Genomic DNA, 11,111 nt, shown 5'->3' on the forward strand with positions numbered 1-11,111 from the left:
GGGCGCCTGTAGTCCCAGCTATGGGAGATTGAGGCAGGAGAATGGTGTGAACCCTGGAGGCAGAGCTTGCAGTGAGCTGAGATTGTGCTACTGCTCTCCAGCCTGGGTGACAGAGTAAGACTCTGTTAAAAAAAAAAAAAAATCGTTATATGATGATAAAGGGATCGATTCATCAAGAAACTATAACAATTTTAAATATATATATATATATATGCCCAATACCAGAGCAGTATTACTACAAATAATAAGAGTTGGGGATTTGAACACCTCACTTTCAGTATTATACAGATCATCTAGACTGAAAAATCAACAAAGAAATATTGGATTTAAACTGCACTTTAGACCAAATGGACCCAACAGACATTTACAGAACATTTCATCCAACAGTAGCAGAACACACATTTTTCTCATTAGCACATGGAACATTCTCTAGGATAGACCATATGTAAGAACACAAAACAAGTCTCAACAAATTTTTTTTTTTTTTTGAGACAGAGTCTCACTCTGTTGCCCAGGCTAGAGTGCAGTGGCATGATCTCAGCTCACTGCAAGCTCCACCTCCCAGGTTCACACCATTCTCCTGCCTCAGCCTCCCAAGTAGCTGGGACTACAGGTGCCTGCCACGACGCCTGACTAATTTTTTGTATTTTTAGTAGAGACGGGGTTTCACCTTGTTAGTCAGGATGGTCTTGATCTCCTGACCTCATGATCCACTTGCTTTGGCCTCCCAAAGTGCTGGAACAAGTTTTTAAATATCCAAATTACATCAGGTATCTTCTCAGACAACAATGGAATAAAACTAGAAATCAATAACAAAAAGGAATTTTGGAAACTATAAAAATACTTGGAAATTAAATAACATGCTCCTGAACAACCAATGGACCAATGAAGAAATTAAGAAGAGAATTTTAAAATTTTTTGAAACAAATGAAAATAAAAACACAACATACCAAAACCTATAGGATACAGCAAAACATTGCTAAGAGGGACATTTATAACAATAAATGCCTACACCAAAAAAAGTAGAAAGACTTCAAATAAGCAACCTAGTGGTATACCTTAAGGAACTAGAAAACCAAGAACAGATAAAGCACAAAATTAGCAGAAAGAAAGAGATAATAAAGATCAAAGCAGCTAAATGAAATAGAGACTTATGAAACAACACAAAGAATCGATAAAAAAAAGTTGATTTTATAAAGCGGTAAACAAAATCAATAAACCACCAGTTAAACTAACCAAGGAAAAAAGAGAAATGACCCAAATATATAAAATCAGCAACAAAGAAGACATTACAACATGATACCACAGAAATACAAAGGATTATTAGAGACTATCAGGAATGCTAACAAACTGGGGAACCTAGAGGAAATGGTTAAATCCCTGGACACATACAACCTACCAAGATTAATCAGGAAGAAACAGGAAACCTGAACAGACCAATAATGAGTAATAAGATTGAATTAGTAACAAAAAGTCTCCCAACAAAGAAAAGTCGAAGATTTTTCTTTAAAAAGTAGTTTTACTGCTGAATTCTACCAAACTTTTAAAGAACTAACACAAATTCTTCTGAAGCTATTCCAAAAAATTGAAGAGGAGTAAATTCTTTCTAACTTATTCTATGAGGCCAGCATTGCCCTGATATCAAAATCAGACAAGAACATAACAAAAAAAGAAAAATACAGACCAATATCCCTGATGAACCTAGGGATTCTGAACAAAATGCTAACAAACTGAATCCTACAACACATTAAAAAGATAACACACTATGATCAAGTGAGATTTAGCCCAGGGATGCAAATCCACATATGCAAATCAATAAATGTGATACATTACATTAACAAAATGAAGGCAAAAACCATATGATATCTCAATAAGTGCAAAATGCAGTTGATAAAATTTAGCATCCCTTCATGATAAAAACTCAACAAACAAAGCATAGAAGGAATATACCTCAACACAAAAAAGGCTACACATGACAAACCCTAAGCTAACATATTGAATGAGGAAAAGCTGAAAGCTTTTCCTCTAAGAACTGGAACAAGACAAAGATGTCCACTTTTACCACTCTTATTCAATACAGTACTGGAAGTCCTAACCAAAGCAATCAGGCCAGAAAAAGAAATTAAAGGCATTCCAGTTAGAAAAGAAAGTCATATTGTCTCTCTTTACAGATAATATAATCTTACATCTAGAAAATACTCCACCAAACAAACTCATAGAATAGATGAACAAATTTAGTAAAGTTGTGGGATACAAAATCAACATTCAAAAATAAAAAAAAAAAAAAGATTTTTCTACATGCTAGTAAACTAGCTGAAAAAAGAAATCAGAAAAACAATCCCATTTACAATAGCTACAAAAAAGGATAAAATCCCTAGGAATAAATTTAACTCAGGAGGTGAAAACCTCTACAATGAAAACTACAAAATACTGATAAAAGAAATTGAAGAGAAAACAAACGAATGGAAAGACATCCCATGCTCATGGATCAGAAGAATTAATATTGTTAAAATGATCACACAACTCACAGCAATCCGCAGACTCAATGCAATGCCTATCAAAATGTCAATGACATTCTTTACAGAAGTTTTTGTAAGACACCAAAATTCCTATGGAACCACAAAAGACCCCAAATAGCCAAAGCAACACTGAGCAAAAAGAACAAAGCTGGAGGCATTATACTTCCTGACATCAAAATATATTATATCTATGGTAACCAAACCGGAATGATATTGGTATAAAAACAGGTAGACAGAGCAATGGAACAGAACAGAGAATTCAGAAATAAATCCATGTATTTACAGCCAACTGATTTTCAACAAAGGCACCAAGAACATACCCTGGGGAAAGGGCACTCTCTTCAATGAATGGTGCTGGGGAAACTGGATATCCATATGCAGAAGAATGAAATTAGCCCATATCTCTCACCATACACAAAAATCAACTCAAGATGAATTGAAGACCTAAATCTAAGACTCAAAACTTCAAGATACTTAAAGAAAACAAAGAAGAAACACTTCAGGACATTGGTCTAACAAAGACCTTATGTCTAAGACTTCAAAAGCACAGGCAACAAAAACAAAAGTAGACAAATAGGACTACAGTAAGCTAAAAAGCTTCCGGACTCCAAAGGAAACAATCAAGAGAGTGAACGGATAACTTATAGAATGGGAGAAAATATTTACAACTATTCATTCAACAAGGAAGTAATATCCAGAATATACAAGAAACTCAAACAACTCAACAGCAAAACAAATAATCCCATTAAAAAGTGGGCAAAGGACATGAATAAACATTTCTCAAAGGAAAACATACAAGTGGCCAATAGGTATATGAAAAAATGTTCAACATCACTAATCAACAGGGAAATGCAAATCAAAATCACAATAAAATAGCATCTCATCCTAATTAGAATGACTATAATAAAAAAAAATAAATGCTACCAAGGACACAAAGAAAAGGGAACTCTTACACACTGTTCGTACGAATATAAACTAATACACTCGTATAGCCATTATGGAAAACAGTCTAAAGTTTCCTCAGAAAACTAAAAGTATAACTACCCTACAATATCACAATCCCAGTACTGAGCATTTGTCCAAAGGAAAGGAAATCAGGACATCAAATGGATACCTGCGCCCCCATGTTTAGTGGAGCATTATTCACAGTAGCCAAGACATGGAATAAACATAAGTGTCCATCAGTGGACAAATGGATAAAGAAAATGTGGCATATATACACAGTGGAATACTATTTGGCCATAAAAATTAATGAAATCATACTATTTTCAGCATTATGGATGAAACTGGAGGTTATTATGTTAATGAAATAAGCCAGGCACAGAAAGAAAAATACCACATGTTCTTATTCATATGTGAGAGCTAAAAAAAACTGATCTCATGGAAGCGGAAGTTAGAATGACAGCTATCACAGGCTGGGAAGGATAAAGAGGAGAAAAACAGATGTTGGAAAATGGGTACAAACATACAGTTAGAGGAAGTAAGTTCTAGTGTTCAATGACACAGTAAGGTGATTAGAATTAGCAATTATTTAATGTATATCTCAAAATAGCTATAAGAGAAGATTTGAAATGTTCCCGACAAAAAAAAGGATAAACATTTGAGGCAATAGATATCCTAAATAACCTGATTTGATCGTTATACGTTGTATCCATGTATCAAAATATCACGTGTGTGTACCTCATAAATGGGTTTGGCCTGTTTATGTTTAGCGTTCCAATAATGGAACGCTAAGCATGTGGGAGTTATTTATATCCTACTGCTCGAGGTCATCGCCAAGGTCCGTTTGCAAAAATTTAAAAAATTGCAACCTCAGGCATAAATGAGTTAATATATATGATTATTATACATCAACTTAAAAAGACATTTATATTTTTCAGTGCATTAATAAAACAATCGGGGTCATCCTTTTCACGAAAAACTAGTCTTTCAATATTGTGGCCACAGAGAGCCAATTCTGGGTTTTCTAGGAATGGGTATGAACTGGGCCAGATCCCCAAGGGGTAGGTCTGCTTGGAAAGCTTGTGGACACCATGCCTCAGCCATGTCTCAAGGAAGTGCTCAGAAAACAAGCAGTGTCAGGGATGGACACAAGATGAGCCTGCAAGGGGGTGGACACAGTCCCCTAGTGATGACCTTGTCCTCAGGAGATATGAGCAAAGTCCAGTGGGCCAGGCAGCTTACATAAAGTAAGGAGACCACCAGGTCAAAGGGGTTTAGACGCCAGCTGCCTTTACACCCCTAGATTGGTAGAGGGACAACATCTGCACTCAAGGGTCCACCGACACCTGCCATGAGAAGACATGTGTGGCTACACCTCAGCCAAGTACTCTTGCTCTACACTTTCTGCTGTGTCAGCCATGGCCAGTCAAATATATGGCCAGGGTAGTTAGAACTTCAGGTTGATTCTGCTGCTAGCAATTTGTAGGAAAAGGAGAAATCGAATATCCCTGAGATCTCTTGTCTGAGACACTGTGAAGCAGAGAGAGTTGTTCTCCACCCCCAGGTTAATTCTCAGGACATAACACTACTCTCCCCAACTCCTATCTCCCCACTCCCCACCCAGCCACCATCCCTGTTCTTTTGTCCTGGCTCATCTGTGAAAGCACTCCCGCACAGTGGAGTCACGTGCACACACCATATGAGCCAACGTGGGAGTTCCCATCAGGGCCCAAACCCACACATGAAACCTTATCTGTCACCACTACATGTAAGTCTGCAAATAAATTTCAAATGTCAGCAAGCAACTGGGAGATGAATGGGTGAATGCAGTCACATGTTCCTTAAGTTTTGTACTATAAGACAGCACTATATCAGATGTAGGGAGAGAACCATTCATTTATCAGACTTTGACTGAGCATCTGATGTGTACAAGACACTGGGAGCACTCATCCTTTTCCTGCCCCAGAAAGCAAACCAGAAGGACATCAAAGTCCCTGCCTAGTTGCCCATCCAACTTGGTGTTTCTTGAAGTTAAACATCACTTATAAGAACAATGAAATATCCACAAAGCTGTGATTTTCCCCCACTGCATTAAAGACTGTCACTTATTAAAATAAGCACTGTGCTTTACAAAGCAAGCTTCAGGACTCAGGCATGCATAATGCAATGCATCCTGCAGCTTTATACACTCAGCATCCTTGCATCTCTTTCTGATGACCAGCCACTGTGTTACCATACTTTCCTGTGCCTCTTGGTAACAAAGGAATGCCCGTCCGGGGCACATTATTGCTGTTTGCTGTGATACTGCAGTGAACAACCCCAGAGTTCTATAGAACCCCAACTCACTCTATCTTCTCTCACTGTCAGCCTCAGCACTCCTTCCTTCCTATCCTTACAGGTTCATGACATCCATCAACAGAAATACATAATCCCTGCCATATTCTTGTTACCCAAGTTCAATACCCATTCATTCATTTATTCACCAAAGGCTCTCTGAGCACCTGCTCTGTGCCAGGCTCTCGGAGATCCCTAAGAGATCAGAAATGAATAAAGCCTGTCCCTACCTCCCTTCCAGCCACATTTGCAAACTGGGGCAAACTTACACCTGTCAGAGCCTCAGTCTCTTTCTCCACCCAGGTGGGACGTCAAAGCTGGAACAGTCCTTAGAGATGATCTAGAGTGAAAGTCCCCAAACTATGACCAAGTGGCCAAATCCAGCCTGTCATAAAGGAAAGTACCTAAGATCTACATAGTCAAAGAAAAGAGCCCTCCACCTGACTCCCAGGTGGCCACCTCCACACAACCTTCAGGCTTCCTCTTTGGGCCTGGAGACCCCCTCTTCCATGTACGATCTCAGCCAGGGAACAAGGATACAGGAGGAGGGACTGTGTCTCGCTCCAAGTCTTCCTGGAAGCCAGGGATGCCTGCCTCCCTGTTGTGGGCACTTGGCCTCTCTTTTGTGCCTGAATTCTTAATGTCTGCCCCAGATCTGACTGCTCCAAGGGTAGAGTGAGCCTTTGGGGTGTAACTGCCTTATTCTATCACCTGGTCTCACACTCAGCCCTAGGCCCATGTGCCACACCCCTTCTCTCTAGGATAAAATTACAGCCACAGACAAAGGTTAGAGGTTAGGAAGGGATTCTCAGCCCACTACAACACGAATACTCCAGGAAAGTTATTTTATAATCTCATCAACTAGAGAAACATTCCTTTATGCCCCCGAACACACAGGTCTGAAGTCCAAAGGGGGTTGCTGTGTAATGACTGCGGGAAGTACACAGGCTTTGCACTGCTTCCAGCGGTGTGGACTTGAGCCTGTACATTACCTCTCACTGCCTGAAGGAAACCAGGACACAAATAAGAGGCATTTCACAATGATGTGCTGGGGGTTAATGAGATTACAGAGGCAGAGGCCTAGCACAGTGGCCAGCACAGGGCAGATATTGAGTCAGCCTGAACCTGCTCCCTGAGACACGTGCACACACCACCGCTGGATGTGGAAACTGCCGGCACCGCAAAGGCAAATAAATAAGTTGCCTAAGGTCACATAGCTAGTAAATGGCAGTGCCAGGGTTTGAACCTGTCTCCTAAGATGGCCTGTGCTTGTTACCTCTTACAGGTAGACAGAAATTAAATCAGTAAACAAATGAATGGACAAGGTAGGGATAGGTGCTGTGAAGAAAACAAGTCAGATGGATGTGATTGCCTCATGGGGACTGCATTAGATTTGCTTGTCAGAGCTGGTGTTTGAGCAGAGAAAGAGCCAGCTTTGAGAACATCTGGGGAAATACCTGTAGACAGAGGAGGCAGCAAGTGCAAAGGCCCTGAGATGATGCAGTGAATATTCATCACTCTCAGTTGGGACTCCCCTTGAAAACCAGGGCCCTCCATAGGACATAAAATGCCAGATACTTGTTTTGTCAATGATACGGATTGGCTGTGTCTCTGCCCAAATCTCATCTTGAATTGCAGCTCCCATAATCCCCATGTATCATGGGAGGGATCCGTGGGGAGGTAATTAAATCATGGAGGCAGGTCTTTCTCATGCTGTTCTCATGAGAGTGAATAAGTCTCACGGGATCTGATGGTTTTATAAATGGGAGCTCCCCTGCACAAGCTCTCTTGCCAGCCGCCATGTAAGATATATCTTTGCCATCCATGATTGTGAGGCCTCCCCAGCCACTTGAGACTATGAGTCCAGTGTTCTTCTAGAAAGAAAAAGAATCTCTTTTTCTTTTTTAATTATCCAGTCTTGGGTATGTCTTTATTTGCAGTGTAAGAACAGACTAATACAGTCAGCCTCCCTTGCAGCTAGCACATGGCTCATTTAGGCTCCTCAATCAGACATGCTGACCCTAGACCTTGAGTCAGAAGTGAGTGACACAAAGGAGCTGGGGCTGTGCAGGCTGCAGGCTGACAAGGGTGTCCCTAATGCAGTAACCATGTCCAGTCTCTGGGGCTGCTATGGCTATGGCTATGTGGCAGAGTCCATGTTCAGTGCCAGCACTGTTGGCAGGGGTGGTCATGGTGTCTTTACCCAGGAGCAACATCTCAGAGCTGCTCTGCAGCATGACTGGGGGTGCTATTTCTAGCTACATCACCTTCAAGCTTAGTTTTCTGGCTCTTTAGGCGATTTAGTAAACTCCATAGTATGTTTTAGTAAATTTATTTTCCACTTGAAACACCTAAATTCACTTTCCATTGCTTGCAGTTTGGAACCCTGACAGATACATGCCCAGACCATGAGTGCCCACCCAATATCCATGTGCTCCTGTTCAATGCCCATGCCTCCCCTGCATTTGCACTTGGGCTGTGTGATTAGTTCTAGCCAACAGACTGTGAGCATAAGTGACAAGTGTCAATGCTGGACCAAATAAATTTCCCACCAGGGCCACATTGGATGCCACATTTTGGACCAGCGGCATCGTAAAACGGAGGGAACCTGTATTCCTGAGTCACTAGGTGGAGAACAGACCTGCCAGCCCACATGAATAGTCCATAAAGAAGAATCAAACACATAAGGAGCTGAGCCACTGAGATTCCAGGGTTTGTATGTTACTGCAGCACAGCCCAGTCTATCCTAACTAGAGGCCAAGTTTAAGGGTGAGAAAAAGGTAGGTGGCATTGAGCATAGTGAACAATGGGGAGAATGTATGAAGTAATACAGAAGTGACTACTGACTTGGGAAAATTTTTCTTGATTTTATTTTTTTTATTTTTTATTTTTTTGAGACAGAGTCTCGCACTGTCACCCAGGCTGGAGTGCAGTGGCACAATCTCCTCTCACTGCAACCTGCACCTCCCGGGTTCAAGCAATTCTCCTGCCTCAGCCTCCCAAGTAGCTGAAATTACAGGTGCCCACCACCACACCTGGCTAATTTTTTGTATTTTTAGTAGAGACGGGGTTTCACTATGTTGGCCAGGCTGATCTTGAACTCCTGACCTTGGTCTCCCAAAGTGCTATGATTACAGGTGTGAGCCACCACGCCCAACCTTCATGATTTTATACCAAGTGTGATGAAAAGCCACTGGTAGGTTTTAAGCAGAAGCAGGCATAGCCAAACACCGAGGCAGATTGCCTTCCACACAGCTTGTAGATACAGGGAGCTTAAAGGGGCCTCAAAAGGCATTTCATCAACCTTCAGCTACTGTCTCACACTCTCCCATGTTGATGCTTATAAGGCGTTTCCTGCCTCTTCTTGTGCATTTCCACTGATAGGAAGTGCACATCTTTCTAGGACTTCTCATTTTATTTGGGGATTGTGCTGAACTTTTTTTTTATTATTTCCCTGTGACCTCTCTCTACTGGTAAAGCTCGACAAAAGTGAACACATCCCCTATTCCTCAGCAGCTAGCTCAGCTCTTCACAGAGCTTGCTGCCCTGGTTCTGCTCTGCTGAACACATAGCCACTGGCCATTGGCCTCCCAAAAATCTATCTCTAGCAGAACTGGATTCTGAAAGCAGAGTAGAGTATGGGATTACAGATCCAGGATCTCTGCACTGAGAGCATAACCAGCACACTGTGCAACATTTCAGTGATGGATTCACAGGATCTCTTATGTTTTCATCACCCTCCTCACCCCCTGGAGAGAACACAGGGGACATTTGAATCTCCATGTCTAGTTCCCTCTGCCTGCCCTGGCCCACGTCCCTAGCCTAACCTTTAGCTCCATGAGCTGATGCAGCAGGAATTTATTTACGAGCTCATTATCCCTGTGAATCATGTCCAGCTTGAGTTGGGACTTAACAAGGAGCTGAGGAGTGGTCCTTTGAGCAGCTGAGCACGTGAGGCCTGGGGAGAGGATGGGCCAGGACAAGCAGGGCCTCACTGCACCAGGAGTCAAGAGGGCAAATGGGAGCCGTGGATGGGAGGTGGCTCCTGCCAGTCCTGGAGTTTGTCCTGGCTCCAGCAGTTCTAGGGCTTTTCCAAACTCTGGCTTAATTCCAATACAGAGGCTGCAAATGGAAGATTTGGCTGGCCATTCATTCTTTACTTCTAAGACCCAAAATACACCAGGGAATCCGAGAGGGGAGAAAAGCAAGTGACCAACGTCTTTCTGACTTCTATCCCACCAGAGCAGCCCCTGCTCTCTGGCCTCTGCTCCAGCGGTCCCCAGGTGAGATTTCACAGCGTGGTGTTACTCAAATGCAGGATATGATCATTAATCTATTCAAACTTCTTTTACAGCCATTGTTTTACCTGATGGCTGCACATAATTTTAACCATGTCCATTTTAGAGAGAAGAGCTCAAGACTCTGAAGAGATTGGCCCAAGGTTGACTTGCAATAAGTGGCACAGTCCAGGACTTAAACCCAAATCTTTAACCCTCAGCTCACTACTTAATCCAAGTCTCAATACCTGCTTCTTTAGTGAGCCTTTGTGCATTAGTGAGCCCAATCAAGACCAGAAATACAGAGTGATGTTACATCTTCAAGGTTTGCTCAGGGAAATAAAAACTCTCTGGGTCTTTGAAGCAGGAAGGTTATTTAATATAAGAAATAGATGCTGTGGTAGACTGCAAAATTGGCCCTGATGATTCTTTTCCCTGTATCCACGTGAAATAAATTTGAATTTGGCCTGCTCTTGTAAAATGCATTACTGAGTCCAACCAAGACCAGAAGAACCACTCAGCTGTGCCTAGCACAAATTCTGATGCACAACCTTGTGAACTAAATATATAATTGTTGCTTTAAGCAACTAGGTTTTGGGTGATTTGGTATACACCAAATGTTATAGAGCACTTAACAGAACTTTTGGAATAGCTGGAAAAATGAAGGTCATTGGATATTTATATAATAAAGATTCTCTACAAATTTTCAGAAAGCAGAAAAGTTGCAGGATCTGCAACAGCTCCTGCAAGGATCACAGATGCCCCCAACACTGTTGCTTCAGGAAAATTTTGAAGGTTGATTTAAAATCAGGCATCTGCCAAAGCCCACAACTTTACTCACCACAGCTGAAGGTGAGTAACTCCAGGGTTGGCAGGAGCCACCTCCCATATGGTTTCATCTTCTTTTCTGCCTTCTGAATCTCATGCATCTGCTTCTCATGGAAAGATTCTAACCTGGAACCTATGTTGCATGGGTTCTTGGAAATACAGTTCTCAGGCCTCTAGCCCTTTGTGCAGAGAGGAGAGTGTGGAAGCATTG

Source organism: Chlorocebus sabaeus, chromosome 9, assembly GCF_047675955.1.
Source record: "Chlorocebus sabaeus isolate Y175 chromosome 9, mChlSab1.0.hap1, whole genome shotgun sequence".
In the NCBI taxonomy this organism is placed as follows: Eukaryota; Metazoa; Chordata; class Mammalia; order Primates; family Cercopithecidae; genus Chlorocebus; species Chlorocebus sabaeus.